Raw genomic sequence first — 23,442 nt, forward strand, 5'->3', positions numbered from 1 at the left:
TGTATTGATCAATCTTGGCTACTTAATCACAAGTGTCCTTATCATGTCTTCCAATTATTTGATTGCAATGGACATTTGCTATCATTGATTGACTAGGTTTCATGAAATCATAATGGATATTACCAGTGCTGGGCAACCAAAGAGACACAATTAGCTTTCACTGATGAATATTTCATTTTGGACTGGATTTTGGTACTTCATCTTTTTCCAACCATTTTGGGAAATGCTCGCATTAACAATACAGTGTAAAAAAGTTTTGCCTTTATGTCATGACAACAATTTCAAGATGATTCCTCTTCTGGTACTCATTTAATTTGTGCATAGCCCATATATCCAACTTTTTTTAACTTGCCAAATTGTTTCAGATGGTCCAATATTGCTGGAATAGTAACAGCAAACCATGTTGCTAATTCACCTGTAGGTTGACAAGGATTTGCTTCCACTACAGCTTTCTGCTCATCATCATCCACCTTGGTCTCAGGTCCCCCACGTGGCACATTTTCAAGATGAAAATCACCAGAGTGGGACTTCTCAAACCATCAATGCACTGTGCACCCATCAGCCACATCCTTCCCAAATAACTTGTTGATACTTGGAGCTGTCTGTACTGCACTGGTTCCACATGGAACTCATATTCCCAAACAACACGATGTTTTGACTTATCCATAGTGCCACAAAAAATTGTTGTAATAAAAATTTGAAAGATACTCACAAGTCAAAACACGTGTTTGAAAGATTCAGGATGTACCTTCACAATAAAAATAAAACAGGAAGTGTCACAGTGAAATGTCAGTGATGTGAACTCCCAAACTTAGTACTTAGGAAAATCAAACATTTTATACTTAACAACCTATCACTCAGCCTTATTTTGCCAGTTAAGAGCATTGGCATCATGGCTTCAACAATGAAAGGCAGTTGAATGTTGAGGACAGGCACAGGAGGGAAGTTTGGGGTAGAAGACAAGTGTTCCATTTGACCTAGCCACCAGTGTAGCACAGGGAAAGAGGAGTTAGAAAGGCTGCAGCCTTCAGTATAACACTTGAACGCCAAATTGTGAGGTTTTTTACCTTTATGTCCACTTGTATTATTATAGACTTAATTATAATTTTAAAAGTATAAATATTTATTAAGCATTGCTAAATTAGGACTCTGTTGAAGTTATATGGGTCATTAATCCTTTTTCTCCATTTTAGATCCTTTTTAGATCTACAGATATTTGAAGGAGCAAATGCTTTTATACTTGATCTTGATAATGACTGACTAGTGAAAAGTAATGATCTGAAGACATGAATCCAAATATTAGGTCCTGAGGGAAGATCAACATTTAGCAGAAAATGCTAAAATACGGCTGCTAATGTTAACACTTATTAATACTCACTTATCTACACGTCTAAAAAGGATAAGGTTTTCCAACCATTATAAGATGTTACAGCGTTAATCTACATTTCAATAAGATATTTGAAGGCAATACTAAAACTGTCAAGGACCTGCTCTTAAGCTTGAGAAAAACCTACAAAGGAATGCTGACAGTTTCATTTTATGTGACATGGAAACATTATTTTATCAAGAAAATGTTATTGCATTCTTAGACTTTCCATTGCAGGTTCTCGGGAAGTTTCACAGACACTTCATGGTATGTGGTGATAGAATTTTACCTATGTAAAATATCTGAGGTATAAAATTAAGGAAGCAATTTGAATAAGCAAGGTTTCCTCTGTTCTACTTGCTTCTACCTAGAAATTATAACTAAGTCTGAAGCTTTGAATAGCAGTCACTCACATTTGAAAATCCCAAACTTAAGAAATTTTGGAAGGAGGGATTTAAAACATACTAAATGATGACTAGCTATTGGTTAAAGATTTGTATACAGTCTAAAAGAGTCACACCATAAGCAACCCCATGGATTTTACTAATTTAGCTCAGTCAAGTACCACATTCCTAATCATAATATTGTCCTCCAAATGAGAACAGTTTTCTGAGTCAGGAAAGAATTAAAATGATCCAAGAAGCCTAGAATTATACAGCTTACCTATATGTAAGTCAAGATGACCTTCAAATTCACCTGTTACTTTGCACCCCTCTTTTCTCTTACTATATTCTTTATCACAGTATTTCCCAGTGCATAGTCGGCTTATCCCTAATGGTTCATGAGATGCGTTTGAGCAATGCATAGACAGATTTTTTTTTTTAGTGTAAAATATGTAAATAGTCAAGCACCAGGGCTCACACCTGTAATCCTAACACTCTGGGAGGCCAAGGCAAGTGGATTGCTTAAGCTCAGGAGTTTGAGACCAGCCGGAGCAAAAGCAAGACTCTATCTCTACTAAAAATAGAAAAACTAGCCTGGTGTTGTGGTGGGGACATGCACTCCAGCTACTTGGGAGGCTGAGACAAGAATTATACTATAAATTATAATGATACCATGGCACTCTACTCAGGGTATCAGAGTGAGACTTTGCCTCAAAAGTAAATGAGTGAATAAATAAATAATAGGACAACCCTTGATATCAGATTTTGTGTCACAGTGGGACACAAATGACTAAAATTTGGGAGATGTTGTCCATGGTGCTCATCCATCTCATTCTTCTCAGAGACATGTGATCTCATCCTGAACTCAAGTTCATACCTTTCACTCTTCAGAGGTCCTAATATTTTGAAAAATTGTCAACCATTAAAAAAAAAAGTTATCTCCTAAATGAAGACTTTGAATACATCATCAGATCTGATGTCAACTGTTATGTGAGAGTTGGGGAAAACTCTAATGAAATACTTTGTCTTTTATTCTCCCTAGCAGTGAAATTGTTACTACCCCTTTCTAAAGCATATTCCTGGGCACTATGTAGTTCTTCCTTTCTGCCATATTGAGCTTTTGTTTTCACATACTAATCAAAAGTGCAAGAAGGGTTTTATATTTCTCCCATTTCTCCCTTCATCTGATGGAACTGGTGTATAAGTAGGAACTTCTGTGGATAGAATTCTCAATTCCCTCAACCATGGACAAATTGCATGGCTAAGCTGCTACTTGCATAACTTCTGGCCTGCCTGTCTAAGGTAATGACATGCCAGAACTCCAGTAGAAAATGCTGTAGGTAATTGATAATTCATAAAAGACTGGCCACACTTCCTAAAACCTTACCTTTTGAAATATTTTGATAAGAAAATCTGATATCAAGGGTTGTCCTGAATCTTATTTCTCTTCAGTGCATGATACCATCAATGACTGTCTCAAATTCAGAAGCCTGCTATCTCTAGTCTTGCAACACTTCACCTTATTGATTTCCTTTGAGTTTTCCCAAAAATGATATTCTCTTTTCATCTGTCTCTTATTGCTTCTATGGATAATCTTGGCACAAGGTAGCATAGTTCTCTTAGTTCTGTGCTCTATCATGTCATGTGTTCATTAACACTTGAGTTATCTACCCAACATTTGGGATGAGAGTGTGAAACTATTGTCAAATAGCCATTACTCTGTTCAGAGTCTGTATATTAAATAATATATGATTAGTGTGATCTCAACCATTTGCTCAAGGTGCAAGGTCACATTCTGTCTTTTTTTTTTTTTTTTTTTTTTTTTTAGACAGAGTCTCACTATGTCACCTTTGGTAGAGTGCCTTGGCATCATAGCTCACAGCAACCTCAAACTCTTGGGCTAAAGCTATTCTCTTGCCTCAGCCTCCCAAGTAGTTGGGACCACGAGTGCCCACCACAACGCCCAGCCATTTTTTTTTGTTGAAATTGTCATTGTTGTTCTAGCTGGTCCAGGGCCAGGCCAGGTTAGAACCCACAGGCCTCAGTGTATGTGGCCAGCATCCTACCCACTGAGCTATAGGCACCACTCCACATTCTGTTTTTTAATTAACTGTATGCTTATGTATGTACTTACTAGGAACTACAGTTACTACTTGTCCTACTTAACTGTACTCTCAAACACTAGACGATAGAGAAAGAAAGAACAGAGAAGAAGAGAGGAGAGGAGAAGAGATGTTTTGGAGAACTAAGCTCATTCCATCTCTTGCCTCAAAATCTATGTTAGATTTGGTACCATCACTAGCCCAGATCCTACTTAAGTCAAAAAAGCACTCTAACATATGCTACTAACGTTAAGATTAAAGTTAATATTAGCTTATACTCAAAAGTTAGTAATACTTTCAAAAGCATAATGCCCAGGAAAGAGTCTCAAGGCTTTCTGCTTCATCCCCAGTATGAACAACTATATTCTGGTGTTTGAGCCTAGGTAACTCTTTGACTTAGCACATGATTATTTCTTGTCTAAGACTTCATCTCTTTTCCAAGACAATACAATTTAATGAGGAATGCTGTAGTTAATCAGAGAAGTTCAACAAGCATTGGGTCTCAAAGACAAGGGGTAGGGTCTCTATTCATTTCCTCTCCCTAGGTTTAAGGACCATTTTAGAAATGTCAAAAAAATTCTTTCCAAATAACACAGAGGATGCCAACAGAGAAGATTCTACCATCTACTTCTCTGGCACAATGGAAAACATTCAAATACTGAGAAAAAAATAAAATATGTTCCTATACGACAGTTCATTTACTTGATTATCTCTTGCCACCTTCTTTTTAAAAATATAATTCATATTTTACTGCATACCCTATTTTAATTTCTACATGAAGTAGAAAATACTAACAGAGCAGAGGGACACATTGTTATTTCAACCTCTCATCCCAAACATGTATTCTAATGTCCTCTATTGGAATAACAAGTTTGGGGAAAATATTTCCCAGACACACTATAATGAACCAGGAAAACAAGACATAAATAAACTTTTCAGTTGGTAAAATTAAGATAAATTAGAGAATTGGGGGGAAGGTGATAAAAGAAGCAAAAATTTTGGAGAGAAATTTTTCCAAAAATTTACCAGGGTGATTCATGGAACTTGGTAAAACACTAATGCCCACAGAAACATATAGACGGTTGACAGTCTCCAGTCATTGAGGAGTTGAGTGTTTATAAGAACTGGGATGTCTAGTTGTTGGGTTTTAACTATTTGGTAGTTCTCTAACTTACACGCCATTGCCGTCTTTACTCTTAAAGGAAAATCTCAGGTGGGAGGATTCCTTGAGCTCAGGAGTTCAAGACCAACCTAAGCAAAAGAGTGATCCCTTTTCTACTAAAAATAGAAAAAAATTAGCCAGGCATTATGACAGGTACCTGAAGTCCCAGATACTCAGGAGGCAGAGGCAGTAGGATGGCTTGAACCCAAGAGTCTGAGGCTGCTGTGAGCTATGATGACACCATGGCCCTTTATCTCTCCAGGGCAACAGAATAAGACTGTCTCAAGAAATAATAACAATGTAATAAATGATGATTATAAATAGCAATTATTGAGCATTATCCACATGTTACTTCTTTTTGAAGTGTTTTGCATGTGGTAAGTCCTCACAACAATCCTCTGATAGATACTATTATACCCATTTTTCAGATATAGAAATTAAGGCACAATGAGATTAAGTGACTTGTCTAAATTCCCCTGACAGTAAGTGGGCAGAGCTAGAATTCAGAACTGAGAGTTGGATGTAGTTAAGTCTCTGAAACACCACACAATATGCCTCTTGGGAAATCTCAGAGATGAAGTCCTTAGAAATCAAGATCCAGAGTCTTGTCTACAGCATCAGGTTATTATATTTTTAATATATATATTTAAATATATTAAATAAATTAAATTAATAAAATTTAATAATTTAATTTTTAAATTATTTTAAAAATTATTATAATAATTTATAAAATAAATTTTAAAAATAATTATTATAAATTAAATTTAAAAATTTAATAATTAAATTAAATAAATTAAATATATATATTTAAAACACCTTAATAATTTTTTCATTTCCTAGTCATAGTATTAACTTTTAAAGTGATCTAATATACTTCATCAGATATACATGCAAAACCCACTTTGTTTTAGACTTTATTCATTTTTTAAAAATTTAACATTAGAAGAAATAGGTCAAGCACCTTTGTTAATTAGCTCTATTTCATTAAAATTATGACCTCTGCTTTAAAATGCCTTCATTCTTATGCGTTAAATTTATGTGGATAGTCCATAAACAGGCCCTAATTAGTCACATGTGTATTCAGATGTGGGCTCATGTGTTATAAACTAACACTGAAGTGTATAAGGAACTGTCAGTCAGATCAAAAGTCAACTGAAAATCATCCTGTTTGCAAAGCTGAGAGCCTGTCACAGTTAGTTAGTCATAAATGTTTAAAACAGCAACCAAACTTTTATTCTAATTGAGCATGAGTTGAAAGGCTACCCACTTTGATGTCTTTGCTTTTATCATTTGTATATAGCTAAAAAACTACCATTATGCTTTTTTAAAAATCCCCCCTTGGAGTGGTAGACATTACTTGGTTCTGAAAATATACAGGTAGATCAATCTATAATTGCAATGCCTTTGTACAGTTTCCAGTTATGCCTATAATCTTTCACGTGCAAATGTTCAAAAGTAAAATTCTTTCCTCTTTTTTTCTCTATTTGATCTCTTTCTTCCCATATTTGTGATTTAAGACATAAGGAACACATCTTTGTAATGATATTGGGGGGGCGCGTCATTTAAGGAATAGTATTCTTCTTACCGAGTTTTGCAACATTCAGTAGAATCACATAAATCCATGGATTTTTTATTAATAGTCCACACTTTATTTGCAAAATTTAGTTGTATTAGTGATATAATTTTAGAGCTTCAGAGGTGGAAACCAGGAAATAATGCAACTATTAAGAATTTTAGAGCACTGCATCTGTGGATATGGCAATGACCTCTAAGTGCCAGCCTTGTATCCATTTCTATTCTGTTCATTTAGAATTTTCACACAAGGCCTATTATATTCAGGGTCATTATCCTATAGTTTTCTACCCAACACCACTTATTAAATAGATTATGCTGGCAACACTCTCTGAATTATCCAAAGTGTGATAATAAATGCTGTGCATTTTACTTTTCATGTTACAAAACCACAATAAATTATTTTTTTGAGTCAATAATTATTTTTAAATATTTAAATAATGAAAAGGAAATCCACATTTACCTGTAAAATTAACATTTTTAGTTCTTTTTTAATGTAAATACAGATTTCCATGCACTATCATTATTCCCTGTCTGAAGAACTTGCTTTAATATTTATTATAGGACAGATCTCTTGAGGAGGAATTCCGTCAGATGTTGAATGTCTGAAAAACAAAAGATTATTTGTCTTCATTTTTGGAAATTATTTTTGCAAGCTACAAAATTCTGAACTAGCAATTGTCTTTCAGTAATTTAAATCTACCACTTCACTGACTTCTCACTTGCTTTGTTTCAGACAGGAAGTCTAATTTCATTTTTATCCTTGTTCCTTTGAATTGAACATGTATTTTTTTTCTCTTGATGTTTTTAGAGATTCTCCTAACATATTTTCGATAGATTTTATTATTATAGGTTTTAGTATAATTTTCTTCTTTGTGTGTGTGTGTGCTTGGGGTTCTTTGAGCTTCTTAAATTTGTAAGTTTATGGTTTCCATTAAAATTGGAATGATTGGAGCATTATTTCTTAAAATATTTTTATTTTTTTCCTCCTCTCTCTCTTGTCCTTCGGGGATGCCAGTTACTCCTATATTAAGCCAGTAAAAATTGTTCTGATTCTCACTAATTATCTTTTCATTTAAAAAAAAAAAAATTCTCCTTTTCTTTTTCTGGTCTCCACCTCTGAATTTCTACAACTGTACCACTAATACAAATAAATGTTGCAAATAAACTGGGGAATATTAATTTTAAAATCTATGAATTTATGTGATTCTACTTAAAGTTGCAAAACTAAGGTAAGAAGAATACTGTCCCTTAAATGATGCCCCCAATATCATTACAAAGATGTGTTTGTTATGTCTTAAATCACAAATATGGGAAGAAAGAGATCAAATAGAGAAAGGAATAGAGAAAACTATTTGACTAGTTTTTTGTTTTTGTTTTATTTGTTTCTTTTCTAAGTTTTGAGGTCATTAATATTTTCTTCTTTGATGTACAATGTTGGAATGCCTCCTAGAATATTTTTTTCAATATCAGATATTATAGTTTCACCTCTAAAATTTTATTCTGAATCTTTTTATATTTTCTTTGCCTCTACATAACTCTAAATGTATGAAATAGAAGTATATAAAAAAAGAAGTATAATAATATTTTAATTTGTTTTGCAATAACTGTCTTAATGTCACTTTCATTAATTATTTTTTGTTTTCAATCTGGGTCAGTGTCAACTGACTGATTTTTTTTATGAGTATAGGTCATGTTTTCTTTCTTTTTTGAATTCCTTGATATTTAATTGAAAACCAAATGTGACTTTTACCTTATTGGATGCTATATATTTTTCTTTTCTTTTTACCTTATTGGATGCTATATATTTTTCTTTTCTTTTTATGAGGGGGTGTTATTTATTTTTCTTCCTTATATATGTATATATTAGGTTTCCACTTTTGCCTTTACAGAATTAAAAAGGCCAAATTTAATGACAATAACAATATTTAACATAAGGACTGAGAACAAAAACCTCACAAAGAACAAATGAAAATAAATATATTCAGAAAAGAAATCAGATGATTGCTACAACAAAATATTAAGCAATAATAATAGTAATAATGCAAAGAAAGTACCATTCACATTGTCAAATAGAAGTATGTCTATTATAGAATACTTTGATCAGTTAACTCCTTCTTCTTATTTTGTTTTTTCCAAAGTCTCAAAAAAATAGACAACTAATATTTATAAATGAAAGTAACACATAATTTCAAAAAAATATATCATGCCAAATCCTATAGATAATAGAAAAAGAAATACTTCAAAATAATTCTACTTAATCTGGATATACCTGATATCAAAATTGAAGAAAATATATTATTATAAGGGGGAAATTACAAACATATTTCATTTATAAATGAGGATGCAATATGATAAACAACATATTAACATGTTGAATTAAAAATTAATGTTTAAGTAATGTACTTTGGTCCAATTTAAATACAATTTATATAAGAATTAGTCACTAATTTCTTTCTTATTGTTTTTTCCTTGCCCACCTTCTCCTCCTCCCTCCTTCTCTGTCTGGTATCCCCTTCTCCCATGCCCCACCGTGTCATTAATTGTCATTAATTGCCTTTATATCAAAGTTGAATACATAGGATTCTTTCTTCTCCATTCCTGTGATGCTTCACTAAGAATAACATGTTCCACCTCCATCCAGGTTACTACAAATGCTGTAAAATCTCCATTCTTTTTGATGGCTGAATAATATTCCATGGTATACATATACCACAGCTTACCAATCTATTCCTGGGTTGAAGGACATTTAGGCTGTTTCCACATTTGAGCAATTATAAATTGGGCTGCAATAAACAGCCTAGTACAAGTGTCTTTATAATAAAAGTTTTTTTTTTTCCTTCCAGATAGATGCCCAGTAATGAGACTGCAGGATCGAATGAGAGGTCTTGGTTGAGTTAAGGTTTCTCCATACTTATTTCCAAAAAGGATGGATTAGTTTGCAGTCCCATCAGCAGTGCAAAAGCATTCCTTTTGCTCTACATCTATGTCAGCATCTGTAGTTTTGAGATTTTGTGATATAGGCCATTCTCACTGGGGTTAGACGATATCTCAGGGTGGTTTTAATTTGTATTTCTCTGATAATGAGGGATGATAAGCATTTTTCCATGTTTTTAGTAGCTATTCATCTATCAGCTTTAGAGAAGATTCTGTTCATCTCTCTTCCCCATTGATGTATGGGGTTGTTGGATTTTTTTCTTATAAATTAATTGAAGTTCTGCATAGATCCTGCTTATTAGATCTTTGATTCAAAATAAGCAAATATCCTTTCCCATTGAGTGGGTTGTCTATTTGCTTTGGTTATTGTCTCCTTGGCTGTACAGAAACTTTTCAGTTTCATTAAATCCCATTTGTTTATTATTGGTGCTGTTGCTAACTCAGAGTTAAGGGTTGGAAATCAATTTTTCAGGCAAATGGAAGTCAGAAGAAAAGATGGTTGGAATCTTATTTTCAGATGCATGTGGATTTAAAGCAACTTCTAGCTCATACTATGGAGACGGGTTGGTCTATCAGATATTTGAATTTATTCCTCCTAATAGGGTGATGCCAGACAGGGTCTACAGAGCGTGGAAGAACATTCTGTGGGGTTTTAATTTTCTTAGGCGGCAGTAAGTTTTCAGGACAAGGACCAGCATTGGCTGCAGAGGTCAAAGAAAGAAGAACTTCCTCAGGAATGAACTCATTCTGAAGGGAATTAGGAAAGGGTTTTTAACGATCTACCATATTTTTTTTTCTCTCTTAGTTCAGGACGTCCTCTTGTCTCTTCCTTGGCTACAGATACTTTTAACTTTTTGCTCTCAGATGTGGACACAGAGTTTCCACAGGAAACTCTGAGGGTGCTTTCAGGAAAGACATAATAAAAAATGCTTCCTATCACTCTTCAGTAATTTGAAATATTCCTCCAGAAATCTAACTTATGAACAAATCCACGCTGTGCTGGGACTTGTAGTCTGCCGCACCATCCTGCGGTCCTCTGTCCAGCAAATTGTGTTTCCCGCCAGGTTTCCCATATTTTTCATTTATGTATATATTATTGTGTTTTGTTCTGGGGTGTAATTTAGATACTTGGATATAATTTCATCTACAGGTATAACTCTTGGGATTTGTTAGCTAGGTCCAGAGGAATATTCACTCAGGAATAATTATTCCTCTATGCTGAGGCAAGACCTTCCCAAGCATACTATCTGAAGCTCTATGAATTAAGAGTTTTGTGGGAACAAGAACTATTCCTATCCCTGCATGCATACCAGGCACTATTTCCTCTAATCCTTTCAAATGGTTCTTTCTCCAGCCTGGACAGTTTCCTCACATGCATCTGCTGGTTGGTACCCTGATGAATCCTGGAAGAGAAGCCCCTGTACAGGCTTCTGGGTGTCTTCCCCTTCAGGTATTCTGGCCTATGGATTCTATCTTGGTTTTTCCGGACTCTCGGCTTTGTATTTCCTCAGCTCGGTGATTTTTTGCAGTACCCTTTGTTGTGCTGTGGCCAGGACGCTTTAAGGTAGTAACACAGAGCAAATTTAGTGCTCGCTTTGTTTTCCATCTCTTGGTGATTCCTGCCCTTCACTGCCTGATATTTAATGTCTTGAAAACTATTTCTTTTATTTTGTCTAACTTTTTTGTTATTGTTGCTGCAGTTGGATGTTTCTAGTGGGAAGCTAAATCCATTTCCTATTATTCCATCTTGGCTAGAATAATAACTTTTTGAAAATGAAAAACATAAAAATGTATTGAGCACTTACTATTTCTTAGGCACTAATCTAAATGCTTTACACATAATAACTCAAGAGATAAGTATTATTATCTCATAGGGGTAGACATTGTTGGTTGCTATACAATAGCAATAATAGATATTTCATTGATAACAGAAACTCAGATTACTTCCCAGGACATTTTTCTATCTCTGATATGTATGTCTATAGAAATGATATCTACTGTGTTTAAATGTGTATCTTCACTTAGACTCCTTCTAAGACTTTTTTTTTTAAATCTAGAATAAAATCCCTCAGAGGTAATTTCAAGAAACATACTGGTAAAGAACATTTCTCCAAAGCAATTTCTATTATATTTCCTAAGATTTTGTGGATAGCATATATAAATTATGTTCCTATTTCCTGACACATTTTCAACTATTGTCTTGCTTTATTTTTTATATTACAATTTTTTTAAAAAATAACACTTTTATTAAAAGATGATATGCTAAATGATCATAAAATATTCAAAGGGATAAGTAAGTCTTTGAAATAGTTCTACTTCAATACTATAAAATACACTCTCAGACAATCCCACACTCAGTTAATACAATACATAACTATGCAAATTCTAAATAAATTGAAGAAGGTTAAACATTGAACGCTAACCTACTCTAATATCTGTTAAAGAATAAATGTAGAGAAACAGATAGATAGTAAGAAAAGTTTGAAAAAATACATTTCTTAATGGTTGAGGGTATTTTTCTGGTTTCTCCTTTCAAAAACACATCCATGGAGAAGATCAAGGGTAGATGCACAGAATCAAAAAAAAAAAAAAGAAAAAAAATACTGTGGACCAATAAAAGGATAACTTGTTATTATAGTTAGACATACAGACAACTATTCAGTCAAAATCGTAAGATCAGAAATGTTAAATAGTAATTTAGGAACTGAAACAATATACAACTCTGAACTACATAGGCACAAACAATAAGATGAGAAAAACAATAAAGCTATTCAGAGATCCCTCATTATTAGGGTATGATATTGATAAATGTTGACCTCTACCCCTTTTCATCTATACTATGATGCACCAAGATCTCGAATTGGTTTGGGGAGATCATATCACTCCACTTCCCTGCAACTTCCAAAGGTGGTAGCATTACCTAAGCCAGACAAATCAGTTTCCTTACAATAATGTTTAATTTCAGTGAACGAGACGACCAAGAATGTCTTGCATCTCTTATATGCAGGGTTTACCCATATTTCCTCCCATATGAGTAAGTGAAAACTAATCCTCCTATAGAAATGATAAAGCAATAAAATACCAAACAACCAAAAGAGAGAGAGAGAGAAAGAGGAAAAGTACTGGGAGAAAAGTAGTTTTAGCACTATTAGAACTATGGCTCTTGGTTCTGAGTTTCATAAGCTTTTCCCTGATTTTTCCCAGCTTTTCCTTTGATTCAGGGAGCTGCTTCATCATTCCCACTTTATGGAGGGAATTATTATTTATTTCTACTTTCTTTGGCTTAAACTAGCATAGTGTGGGTTGAATTTCTGTTATTTAAACTGAAAGAATTCTGTGCCAAAGGAAAGCATGAGCTGATTTGATCCTTCTGTGATGCGATCGCATGAAACTTTCAATTCGATATTTAAGAGTTAAAGTTTCATAGTAAACTGTACATGGACTTGTACTCTGGATAAAGTCAATTCCAAGTGCTTAAATTCTAGTGTACTTATTTTACTTCATATATTCCTTTGAAATCTAAACATTTAGTGAAATATAAAAAACGGAACACTTATGTGTATAACTTCGACTCAATCTATACAAAAAGAAAAGTATGTGAACAAAACATTTTTTAAATGTCAAAGTTTTAAAAACCATTATGTTGTACACAATAAATGTATACAATTTGCTTTTCAATTAAAAAAGTTAAAATATTAAAAATAAAGTTCCATTGTTTCAAAAAAAAATTGAGACCCGGTGCAGTGACTAATGCCTATACTCCTAGCACTTTGGGAGGCTGAGGTACACAGATCTCTTGAGGCCAGGAGTTCAAGACAAGCCTGAGCAACATGACATAATGAGACCCCATTTCTGGAAAAAAAAAAAAAAAAAAAAGAGAGAAAGAAAGAAAAAGAAAAAATAATTAACCAAGCATGGTGGTATGTGCCTGTGCCTGCAGACCTACTACTAAGGAGACTGAAGCAGGAGAATGCCTTGAGCCTGGATGATAGCCTGCACTCTAGCCCAAGCAATAGAGTGAGACCCTTTCTCAAAAAGAGAGGGAGAGAGAGAGACAGAGAGAAGTAGAGATATAACCTTAAAAATATCCTAATACAAAAGAGTAAAATAAAACCAGTTAACTATATCCACAGGGTAGAATGTGATGCTTAGAATTAGGGGCACAATTTTATGAAGATGATGAATGTGATCTTTGTGATCCTACATACACAGACCCATTCTAAGGCCTGGGAAAGGCCCTATTAATCCATTTACATGGCATTAGGATTTCAAATTTTTCGGAGTTAAGACTATTTTTTTTCTTCCGGATCACCATTTACTTTCATTTACCACACTTTGCCTTCACTGTGCCTTTTCTTATGTGAGCTGGTTGTGAGAATGACCAAGGGACCATGAACCCACTTTAGATTTGACTGCAGAGAAATTGTGTTGGGACAACATTTGGTTAGGGTTTATGGAGTACATGGCTGTGATTTAGAGCGACTATTGTGTACAGTTATGTTATTTCTAGTTCCTGATATAGAATACTTCTGCGACCTGTCTTGTCAATTCTCTCAGCATCATGCCATGGAAAAACAGGAAAGAGATTGAATTGCAACCGCCATGTGTCCTGCTCAATACTGAGCACCAGAGGTCTGTGGGTTGTAGTGGAGAAATAGGTGTGCAATGTCTGCAGCAAAAAGATACTTTATGAAAAAATGACAGTCCTAAAATTTTACATAAAAATAAGTTGTAAATCTCAAAGGAAGTTACAAAATTATTAAAAATCAATTTTTTTTGAAACAGTCTCACTGTGTCACCCTGGGTAGAGTGCTGTGGCATCATTATAGTTCACAGTAACCTCAAACTCATAGGCTTAAGGGACCCTCTTGTCTCAGCCTCACTAAGAGTATAGGCACCCTCCACAATGCCTGGCTGATATTTCTATCTTTAGTAGAGACTGGATCTCACTCTGGCTCAGGCTGGTCTTTAACTCCTGAGCTCAAAGAACCTGCCTGCCTTTGTCCCTCAAAGTGCTAGGATTATAGATGTGAGCACTGTGCCTGGTTAAAAATCAAATTTTTATCAACCATTGTTGAGGAAAGCCCTGACTATCTTTTAATACTGTCACAGAAAATATTATAAAATATTACAAAATAATTATCACATGGCAATAAACAGTATTCAGTCAAAAAGTTCAGGGAACAAAAGGATTATTATAGAGAGAGGTCAGGCAGTTAAAAAATAAAAGAATTATTATGTTTATTACTGCATTTTGTGGGGTTTTTTTTCTGAGTCAGGTTTTATTTTCCAGTTTGTAATCTGTAAACAATACTTTTCTTATTCTAAAGAATTATTTGCTTTCCTAACTAATTTTGATGTGTAATTAGTATTCAGAACCTTAAAAGACTCCGTCAAATGGTGTGAACTTTAAGTCTCACAAAAATGGGATTTTTAACAGTCTGTGCCCAAGAGGTTCAGGACCTACAAAGAAGGCTGCTTTGTGGGTACATGTGAATGCTGGACATTAATATCCCTGCCCAAGAGACCAATGATCATACACAACTGTGGTTAAACTCTTGTGGGTCAAAAAGAAAGAAAGAAAAAAAAACTAGTGTGAAAAGCAACTTTGAGCCATGTAGGGTCTTCAAATCTAGAAAGGGCAGTGATGTTACAAGTGAGAGAGGGGAGTGCCCAGGAGAACAATCATTGCAGAGAGGTGAACAGAGGTAATTGTCCCCTCCCTCATTTTCTTGAACAGCAGAAGCTCCATATTCTGTTATGATCCAAATTAGAAAGAGCAAAAGTCTCTTATGCCCCACAAAGAATTCTGTTGGAATTCTCACAGGCTTGGGGTCCGATAAAGGATATGATTTTTAAGAACAGAGAATAGTGGGTAGAGAATAAGAAGAGATTAGTAAAACAGAGATTGCCAAGCTAACCTTCTAAATGCTTTAATAAAAAAAATTTTGAGCATAAAGTATCAATAAGAAATTTATACTTATTAAAAGGACGTTAAAGAGACAGCACTGAGAGCTCTGGGATAGTTTTGTGTAGAGTTCTCTCTTTCCTCCAGATCATCATATAATATGAGCTCAATGGTAGCTGATATTTTCTTTATGCCTAATATATCTTCCAAGCAATTTCTATAATTAAAGTCTAATTTCCAAATTCCTTAATGATTTTTAATTCCAAAACATGACAATAGATTAAATGGAGCTTGTTGTGATAGATATTTGAAGTTCAGATGTTCAGCCCATATAAATGTTACTCATTGCTACCTTCTTAACTTCTAGTATGATATGAACAACCCCTCTTTAAATAAGTCAGATATTTGAAAATTGGAATTACACTTCGCATCTATAGAAGATAGACACTGAAGCATAATTTTTCTGCACATTTAACCAAAAATATTGCCAAATAGAGTCATACATATGTGATTTATTCACATCTCCAAAAAATTATTTCAAGATGGTGCTTGTATTTTTAGATTCATCAAAAATGAAATTCCATATACAACATAAATAGAAGTATTGCCTTCTAAATGAAGTTAGTTTTATACTAAACAATTATTAAAAAATGTTTGCATGTCCTATATAGATAGTTAACTCTGAAGATTGAATGTAATGCCTAAGAAAAGGCCAAAGTCAGGCATTCAGTATTATTTTATTTCTGTGTCTTGCTTTTGTTATATGTAAAAGAGGGCTTTATAAAGATTAGATATGGTAATGTATGTGACACCTGATGCTCAGTAATAGCCCATTAAATGTTACTTTCTCTTCTTTGATACTGCATACTGGACTAGTCCCTATTGGAACATGGTAGTTGGTAAGAATAAGAAGAGACTGTTGAAGTAGAAAATATATTATCAAACTCTGCTAATAAATATTTCATATACTGAAGTTTTCATGATAATTTGCTAATAATAAAAGTGCTCTGCTACTGAAACTATGTCTCAGAACCTATAGTTCTGGTCAGACTTTGCTTCACCTGTGAGATTCTCAGCTTTTACTCAAAACATCTGACATTATAGAGAGAGAATCTCCTAACCTCCCACTCAAGCCACATTCTTCCCATCAACTGAAGTGCAGTTTAGGACTCAACCTTAAATGCCCTTCCTTAATCTTCCAACTGGCATATATAATATAGGAAAAAAATAACTCCCAAGAGGCACCCAAGTGTATTCTAAAGACAATGGATCAGTGTTCGAAGAGAGGGGAAATTTTGAATCCTGCGTGAGTTTGGGCATTGGTCACTGAGATTGTGCTCTGACTCCACTGGCCTCATGCCTGGCTCCCAGGGAAGTGGGGAAAGATTGCAAAGATTGACTAAAAGCTGAAAGAGCTCTTTTGATTAGAATCTGAAAGATTTGGGAAGCCCAAGGCTACAGCACTTTGCAACCTCTGTCCTACTGGGATTAAGGGGAAGGGGGGTGAGTAGTAGGGTAGAGGATACTTTTCCCTATTCAAAGTTTCTATTGAGCATGAAAATGTCACAGAGTCTGAACAGTACATCAGCTGACAACTGGAATGCAGACAAATTGGAGATGGTATTTCAGTGTGATGAGTCTAGGAGATTTCCTTGCAGCACTGATGATTTGAAATAAAATGAAGAGTATAGTTGGCTTTGGGAATGGAAGACTTTACAGCTGTTTTGACATCAGTGAAATGGTCCAGACTTGGAGAAAAAGGGAATGGCAGGAGCTGAGAAGTCAACTTCCTTAGCACAGTAAGGCAGTCCTGGAGCTATATTGTCCAGATGATTAAGACTCACTAAAGGCCCTAACAACTCTATACAAGAAAAAGAATGAGATGTCATAAATGTTCAAAAGCAAAAACTTCACTAAACTTTTTGCAAATACTACAGTTACAGAAATATTGGATCAGTGGAAATTGTAAAAGTCACAACTCAGGCATCATTACTGTGACTCCCCAATTTGTATAACTGTTTATATTTTGAAGACCTTTTTATTTCTATCCTGCCACTAAATAGTTCCCCTAATATAGTACCTTATAGTTCATTAAGAGCTCAGTCTTCCTATCAGAAAAATTGGGGTTTGAGTCTTAGGTCTCTCACTTAACATGTTTTTGACCTTGGGCTAACCACTTCATTTCTATGAGCTCCTATTTCTTCATCCCTATGGATGGAATAATAATTTTACCTACTTTAAAGGATCTTTGTGGGGATCAAATGAGACAGAGTACATAGTAAGTACTCAATAAATGTTAATTTAAAATAATTTATCATCATTTTGCCTCCCTGAATCCTTTCTGACTCTTGCATACTGTGATCTTTCAATTACTTTCTTATTGATGAGTGGCATATGATCATATATGTGTCTACATACACATAAATGGTAGCTTTTATGAAGAAATTATGATTAGCTCTAGACATCTTTTTCAAGATTCAGTGATTGTTTCTAAATAAGCTAGATTAGGTTTCTAAATTCATGGTGTTAGATACATGAGTGCTATAAGTGATTAAATGAATGTCTGTTTGTATATGTGTGTAGAGAGAGAGAGAAAAAAGAGAGAGCATGGTTTGCCTGGATGGTCAGAAAGCTAGCCAGATAACATGTATTTATTTAGTCTCTACTCTATAGTGAGCAATGTACTAAGTTCAAAAGATGTAGCTGTGAGCATTAAATACAGAGTTTCATCCTCTGGACTCCCAGAACTATTTAGAAGACATTTTTTTCATGCACTAAAGCTCCCATAGGTCAGGTGGGAATACATATGTGAAAGTACTTTTTAATGTTGTTATTTTGATCTTATAACCCTCCAAGCCTCCCTGGCCTAGGGAAACATGGATTTCACTTCACAAGGCCAAGGAAGAGAGAATTTCGAAGAAAGAAAGCTTATATCCGCAAGATCAAGATGGAAATCCAGAAAGACCTGATTAAAATCTTCACAGTGAGTGGGAGCTGGTACCAAACGAAGCAGGTGACTCCTTGCTCTAGAGATAAAGTGATGAAACTAGGACTTGTGATGAATGAAGCTGTTGAATTTTGCTACTAGTTAGATGCATATGAAAAATCTCTAAAATAGTTTCAGTGTCCAAGGACTAGGAAAGGGAACGTGTTTTGTATTTGTTCCACTTTTTCTCTCCCTCACTTGACAGACATCTTTCTACATCTTTCAGTTTGCCAGAATTGTCCAGTGGAATGAACCATCCAGGCCTGCTGGTTATTTACACTCTTCACTTCCCGTCGATGCACTCTCCTCTCAAATACCATCTACAGTGGGCCACATTCGTTAACTTTCAGTCTGGAAATGATCTATAGACTTACTCCATTACAATGAGGATGACGACTGAGAGTTTGAAGGATTGTTTTAAAGTGTTACTGAATTTAGAGAGAAGAAAATAAATTATTAGAAGGAATGAAACCTGAATGGTATTATGTTCTGGAATGAGAGGAGGGAGAGAGGTTGAGAGATATTTATATAGTGTTACACGGACCTTACACGTGGTACTTAAAACAAAAGTGCCTTGCTCATTCTCCAACGTGTGAGAATGATCCTTAATCCTTTGTTTACTTAAGTATTGCACATTAAGCAGGAATATTTTCCTTCAGCTAGACCGTGCCTTATAGGTGGGGAAGCAGTTGCCACACTACCCTAAAGGTCAAAATTTAAGAACAAAGTTTGCATGTACTCTGAAGGTATTTGCCAGATAATTAGAAAATGTTCCACTGTTTCAAAGACCTCCTATATAATGCACAGTTAAATGATTATCTTGGAGCTTGTTTGGGAGTATTATTACCTTTGAGAAAGCATTGTTATTGGGCACTTTTTCTAGGAGACATTAATGCGTATAATTAAAAACATACAATTCAACCTCTCTGCAGGACATCTATGAAACCATTTATGAGTTGTTTTTTCTTGTCCTTCTAGGTGTTGCTGACTGTGGGCTCAGAGTAATGAGAAGAAAGTTATTTTTAGGTTGCCATAAGTGTTTTGGTTGCTCTAAACTAAAAAGCCTTATTTAGAGTTTGTATACACTTCTACGGGACATTGTGTTTTATACAAAGCTAATTGCTTTCCTTAGTTTTGCCGTTATCCATTTTTTTTTCCTAATAAGCCTTTTCCCGCTAAAGAAATGAAAATGGAGTAGATTTGTATTGCTGGTAGGGAAAAAAAAAAAAACATAAAATGCTCAAAGAAAAACAATATGTTCAAAACATTTTCCCACCACTACCACCCAATTTAAAGGGATTTTATATCTTCATCTATTTTGAAAATACAAGAGAAAATATATGCGTTTTATCTATGCTTTTGTAACGAAAGAGGTGGCTTGAGGGATTACTGTCTCCTTGCACATTTGCAAAGGCAGAGGATGAAAGAAATTTTAGTTCAACTCCTCTGCTCACAGATATTTCAGTATTCATATAATTATTATGTACTTTTATTAAGCCCTTCCCTATGTTCTCATCTCGATTGGTTGCTGAATAAAGCAACGGTAACTCCTCTTACACCTTGTATACAGAAGCTCACTATCTAATACAGTAGCATGAGAGGCCATTGGTTAAATAGTCACTTGAAGTCTTGCCATCAAGTTTCAAGCCTAATTTATCCTGACAAATGAATAATAACTTGAATATAAAACTCAAACTACAGTCCCCAGGCCATTGAACATTTGGTAGTATATGATTCTAAGTAGCTAATTCAAAGTATGACGGTACTAGCCATTCAAATCTGAGAAATGTGATTGATTCGAACATGAACCTTTCCTATGTACAGCTCCGAGAGGATGAGAGGCAGAAACATCAGTTTCTATTGGTCCGAGTCCAAGTGCTCTTGGGTGAGTTGAGGAGCTGAGGGCAGGTAAGCAAGGTTATCCTTGAAAAATGTGTGTTTGTGGGAGCAAGGGGGAAAAAAAAGATAACAGGAGTATTAGGAACTGTGTTCCTGCTCCCCAACCTCTTCTCTCCATCCAGTTCCTGAGAGTGAATTAATTTTGAAAGATTATGCTCAATGTGCTTTGGGAGATTCCCCTAGGATTTATAACGTCAGCATGATGAGCCGTATGTTAGAGGGAGGCCGAGGCTGGACAAAACCAAAGTAGCCAGTGGATCTTTGGAAGTGTATGTTCTGTTTCATCTCTTCCCCTTGGTGGCTGTCATACTGCCACGCCCAGGGGACCCAGAGCTGCTATTCTCTCCAGCCCTGGCCTCTCACTGGGTCCTTTGCCACAAACGTCTTCTCAGTCTGGACCTCAAGTGTTCCCATGAACCCCCACAACTAGTCACTGGGCCAGATCCGTCCATAGTCCATTCTCCAAGGATCTTTACTCGTCAGTGGAAGAAAACATGATTCTGTCTCCGGTCACCTCATCCCAGCCCTTTCAGAAATGTAGCAAAGCTCCAGTATTTAAGAAGTTAAGGGAAAGGAAGGGAAGGAATTCAAGGAAGGAAGGAGAAAGTGTTCCTGAAACCCATTAGGGAACGTGGGTCTCAGCCAGCTTCACCATCTTTGTAAATAACGTGTTAAAGAACATAAACTTCACAACGAGGAACAAATGAGAGAACCAGCTGGGTAAGAGCTCCAGTTACTCTACTCTTTTTACTCTTCAACCTCATCTTCCTCCCTAAGTTAATGAACTTCGTTAATGAACACTATATGTTCAATGAAAGAAAACCCCATGTGTTTATTAAAACATCCACTACAGCAGTTCTCAACCTGTGGGTTGTGACCCACAGGACTGTACTAAAGGGCCACACTATTAGGAAGGTTGAGAACCACTGATCTAATATGAGCCAAGCACCAGAAAAGCCCAGTGTACTTACTTTTTACCTGGAGTAGTCCTCTCTTATCTTTGGGGAATATGTTCCAAGAACCCCAGTGGATACTAAAAAATTCCAGCATGCAGTGTTTTTTTTTTTTTTTTCCTATTCATACACATCTATGATAAAGTTTAATTTATAAATTAGGCACAGCTAGAGATTAACTAACTGCTATAACTAACTAGTTGTAAGATATAACTAACAGCAATAACTAACAATAAGATAATTGTAACAACCTACTGTAATAAGAGTAAGATATATGCTACTTGAACATAGACACTGGATACAGAAACAGTGGATCTGACCACTGAGATGGCTATCAAGTGACTAAAGGGCTGGGCACATAGGAGCCACAGAGATGATGAACAAAGAAATAAGTGATTCACAGTTCTCTCTAGACAGAGCAAGACACCATGTGATTTAACCATGCTGCTCAGAACAGTGTACAGCTTAAAACTTAAGAGTTATTCTGTTCTGGAATTTTCTATGTAATATTTTCAGATCTTGTTTGACTATAGCTAACCAGAACCATAGAAATCAAAACTGCTGGTAAGGGAAGACTACTGTGTTTAGGGTACTGGTATTATTTCCGAAAATTGCCAATGGAAGGGAGTCTTCCTGGGAAAGGTTTTCATCCAATGTTCTTGTAGTGAGACATTTGGGCCCTGTGAACTTTACTCTTTAGGGTCATTCTCTTGGTCACATCAGATTTTGCAGATGCCATTATGGTTACTGATATGCCGACCTTAAAACAGGAACATTGTTCCGTGAGGACCCAGTTTAATTACACAAGACCTTAAAAGCAAAGAACTTTGGAGACAGAAAAGATATGGAAGAACAGAAGGTTGGAGAGTCGTGAATGACTATCTCACCTTGGCGGGGTTGAGATGGAGAGGACAACATGACAAGGAACACAAGTGGCCTTAGGAGCTGAAAGAGATTCTTAGCTGACTCGCAGGTAGGAAGCAGGGACCTTAGCTCCCCAACCTCGGGGAACTAAGTTCTGAAGGAATAAGCAGATTCCTTCACCACAACCTCAAGGGCCTCCAGATCTAAGCCCAGGCAGGCTGACACCTCTTATTCTGCTGGGTGAGACCAAAATCAGAGGCATCCATCCAGTCCACTCAAGCTTTTAATCTACAGAACTATGAAATATAATTCTATGTTGCTTTAAGCTTCTAAATTTGTAGTAATTTGTTATGATACTTGTAGGAAAGTAACAATCTGCATGTAATGAACCATCTCCAGGAAAGAAAACACACATGTGTGTGGACACACACAGGACTACAGCTCAGGAAGGCCATTCCGCTCTTTCAATTTTACAGCCAAGTGAGAACAATAAGAAAAAATTAGGGAAATGCCCTTTACAGACTCTTTTCACTTCTACTTTGGGTAGAAAAAATAATGGCAACAAGTTAGTTTTTCCTCATCATTGTAATGAAGTAATAAGCTGGGCACCGTAGCTTATGCCTATAATCCCAGCCCTTTGAGTTCTAGATCAGCATGAGCAAGAGAAAGACTCTGTTTCTACTAAAAATAGAAAAAAGTCACCACAGGTATAACAGGTGCCTGAAGGCTCAGCTATTTGGGAGGCTGAGGCAAGAGGATCACTTGAGCCCAAGAGTTTGAGGTTACTATGAATTACAATGATGCCATGGCACTCTACCCAGGGTGACAGAATGAGTTTCTATCTCAAAAAAAAAAAAAAAAAAAAAAAGGAGTAATAAAATCTACTTCTAAACAGTTTGCGAGAAATAAACGTGATTAAAAGAATAAAACACCTAGCACATTCCTTTGTACATTTTTAATGCTCCATACTTGATAATGTTCTTTTTTCATCCTGCTTCCCAACTGGGACCATTACTTGATTTTACTTTACCTGTGTTATATACCCTGAAAAAACCCCACAAAATGCTGTAATCTAAACTGGGTATTGCCAAGCTTGGCAATGATTCAGTCTCATCTGTGGTGCTTGTTAAATACAGACTCCTCCAGCCTGCACGGCACTTACGGACTGTGAGTCTCCAGGGTGGTCTTCTGGGGATGTGAATTTCTGACATGCCCCTAAGGTGAGACTTGTGTGCAGCTGCAGGGCACATCCTTGGGGCCTGGTCAGGCTGTGTTAGAGTGAGTTATCAATGACTAAGCTGTGGGAGTCT

At 35.6% G+C, this 23,442-nt stretch overlaps 1 pseudogene; it reads left to right on the plus strand.

The window, feature by feature from the left end:
- The first annotated feature begins 20,219 nt into the window (after positions 1-20,219).
- Positions 20,220-23,442, plus strand: part of LOC100952308 — a 76,755-nt pseudogene continuing 73,532 nt past the window's right edge.

Source organism: Otolemur garnettii, unplaced genomic scaffold (genome assembly GCF_000181295.1).
Source record: "Otolemur garnettii isolate 467f Iridium unplaced genomic scaffold, OtoGar3 scaffold00064, whole genome shotgun sequence".
Lineage (NCBI taxonomy): Eukaryota > Metazoa > Chordata > Mammalia > Primates > Galagidae > Otolemur > Otolemur garnettii.